The sequence below is a fragment of the Zootoca vivipara genome, chromosome 1 (genome assembly GCF_963506605.1).
Source record: "Zootoca vivipara chromosome 1, rZooViv1.1, whole genome shotgun sequence".
In the NCBI taxonomy this organism is placed as follows: Eukaryota; Metazoa; Chordata; class Lepidosauria; order Squamata; family Lacertidae; genus Zootoca; species Zootoca vivipara.
Genome location: NC_083276.1, coordinates 37,353,139 through 37,356,157, shown reverse-complemented (window position 1 = coordinate 37,356,157; position 3,019 = coordinate 37,353,139). Strand labels below are relative to the sequence as shown.

Here is a 3,019-nt window from a genome sequence, read left to right as displayed (position 1 = left end):
CGCGCGCACAGAGACGGACGTGCACACACACACACACACACACAGAGTGCGGCGCTGCTTTGCGCTTTGTCGGAAGCGGCGGTGGCTGCAGCGTTGACAAAGCACGAAGCAGCACCGCACTTAGGGGAAGATGCCCAGGGAGGGGTCTGCGGGGCCGAGGCAATGTGTGAAAGGGAGGGATGGCGAGGAGGAAGCGGGGAGTGAACCGATTGGGGCTTTAACACGCACGCACGCGCAAAAGGGAGGCTCGGAATGTGGAGATCGTTTCTCTTAAAGTGCCGCAAGTAACGAGCCTCTCTCTCTTTCCTCCTGCCGCTCGTGCCCTTGGTGCTCCATGCGGCGCTGCTTCGCGCTTTGTTAGCGCTGCAGTCGCCGCCGCTTCCGGGTGCCGACCTGACCCGGCAGGCTTCCTCCTCCTGCCGCAGCCGGCATTGCAGGAGCTGGGTCCTGCTGGCTTGTGCCCTCGGTGCTCCGTGCGGCTGTTGCACGCTTTATCGGCTGCTGCGCAGCCGCTTCCAGGCACTGACCCGACCGGGCAGGCTTCCACCTCCTGTAGCGGCCGCCGTGCTGGGTCCCACTAGCTGGCTGGGGCACTTGGTGGTCTTGCTCCGCGTGGCACTGAAGTATGGCTTATTTTCAGGGTATGCCTTATATGTCTCAAATGCTTAAAAACCCTGCCCTGGCTTACTTTTTGACTATGTATTAAAAAAGGGGAAACACGGTAAGTGAGGCTCTCTGAGTGCCTAACGGTTGATAATTAAATAAGAATGTGCCTCTGCTAGTTCTCATGTGGTATTTAACCTTAGATCACATGAGTAAGATATTCAGTTGCAAAGCACCATTTTGTGTGAGCTAGTCTTTGTTCTCAAGCCACTGAAGAAAAGAAAGTGTGCTAATGATCTCTCTCCTGGAAAGAACACAGCCTCAGGACGGTAATGGTGTCTGTGTGGAGAGAAAGAGTTTTGATTTCAGTTCTCTTTGAAGTAATTTCACTTTTTAAAGATGTTGAACCTGTGCTTGGACAAGCACACAATATTTTATGTAACTTATTTGGATGTATCATTATTGTTGTAAGTCTGTTTTGCAGCAAGTTCTTTTAGTAAAGCTTTGGAACCTTATTTTTGGTCTGGACAGTTTTTATTTCAAGAAGAATAAGTTTTTTAATTATTCATCCCATTGCTTCTGAAAGCAGAATATTAATAACCACAATAATTAGAAACTGCCAAAGAGAGAAGCTCTGCTAGAGGATTGAACAAAACTGGGAACTTTCCTTGAAGATTTTCTTAACATGGAAATATAAACTTCTAATAAAATTAAATCACTGCTTGCTTCACCCTCAAAGTATGCCTCTGCAATAAATTGCTTTTAGAATAGCAACCCTAGCTGAACTATGTTGTCATCTGAGAGGTAGCAGCATCCTCCCAAAAAATGGGGGCTGGGGAAGGAAGGGAATAAAAGCGTAAGCAGCAGGAACGGGATGTAAATACTGTGATAGAGTTTTACACAGTCAGTTTCTTGTATCTAATGATCCATAACAGGGAAAAGGATTTCATTAGTACTGCATTGTCGAATAAGCACAGCAGGAAGAAGATACAGAAAATCCTTACAATTGCAAGGTTGTCATAATTAACAGAGAATGATGTATGATGAAAACTGGAGACTTTACAAAAGATAGTTTAATTCTTAATTACTCCCAATGAAGCAATAAACTTTGTAGACAAGAGGCCTAGTCCTGATCTGGAGCAGTAAATTTAAATAATAATAATAATAATAATAATAATTTCTGAAGCATCTTGATCAGCAAATGAGGTCGGTTTCAGAGTTAACTTAAAGGTAAAGGTAAAGGGACCCCTGACCATTAGGTCCAGTCGTGACCGACTCTGGGGTTGCGCGCTCATCTCGCATTATTGGCCGAGGGAGCCGGTGTATAGCTTCCAGGTCATGTGGCCAGCATGACAAAGCTGCTTCTGGCAAACCAGGGCAGCACATGGAAACGCCGTTTACCTTCCCGCTGTAGCGGTTCCTATTTATCTACTTGCATTTTGACGTGCTTTCGAACTGCTAGGTTGGCAGGAGTTAACTTAGTGCATAGCTATTCACTCTGGGACTATAAATTAAATGGAACTGATAACATTTCACCACTGGCTAGTTGAAAGTCTACAGTATCTTCCCCTGTTCCAGCCTGCCTGCGCTGTAAGATCAGCTGTCCATGTATGCCTGCCAGTCTGATTGACAAGTAGATTGGTGGGCATGGTAGGGAGGGAGGGAGGGAGGGAGGGAGGGACTTTCAACAATGGTCCCATTACTATGTGTGCAAGTGGCTCCTTCTTTGCAGGCTGTTAAGTGGGCACTAATGACCTAGCTATTCCAGATGGCTTTTCTGTAAAATATGCCAAGATGCCATAATATTTCAACTGGCTATAATGATTTTAAGATGTAGCTCTTTTTATGTGGTTTTACACTGGTTTGTTTAGTTTTAGGTGTGTTTTTTTTAAAAAAAACTGTATCAAGTTTTATTTATCTATTTTTTAAATTTTGTACAATAGTTTTTAATAAACTTTGCTGTTACTTGTTCTTATTCTAACTTTCAATATTGTAAGGATAATTAGCCCCAAAGACAGCTTATAAATATTTTTTTTGGTGTGTGTGGACCATTCCTGGAGGGATTGCAATACCAGGTTGGTGAATGGAGTGGATGGAGCAAGGCCCTATCCATCTCCCAGCTCCAAAAATCCATATATAGTCCTCAACAGAAGATATACGACACTTGATCTTAGCCAAAAGGCTGAGAAGTGATTGAGCAGCTTATAAATCCTATAAAACATAAGCAACAAGAAAACAAAAACTCAAATAATTCCAACTCCAAATAACATTGGATTTCTTGACAACACCCGGTTATCCATCACTAGTTGCTTAGTGTCCTGGCCTTTGGAAATGTTGCCTGAGTCAAGAAGACACAGCTAATGCACATTGGTGGTCAACGGAGACACATTGTTTGCTTGTTTGTTAAATGGGCTGT

At 44.1% G+C, this 3,019-nt stretch overlaps 1 pseudogene; it reads right to left on the bottom strand.

Moving 5' to 3' along the window:
• Positions 1 to 2,641: 2,641 nt before the first annotated feature.
• LOC118077395 (U2 spliceosomal RNA) lies at positions 2,642 to 2,797 on the bottom strand (annotated as a pseudogene).
• Positions 2,798 to 3,019: the final 222 nt, after the last annotated feature.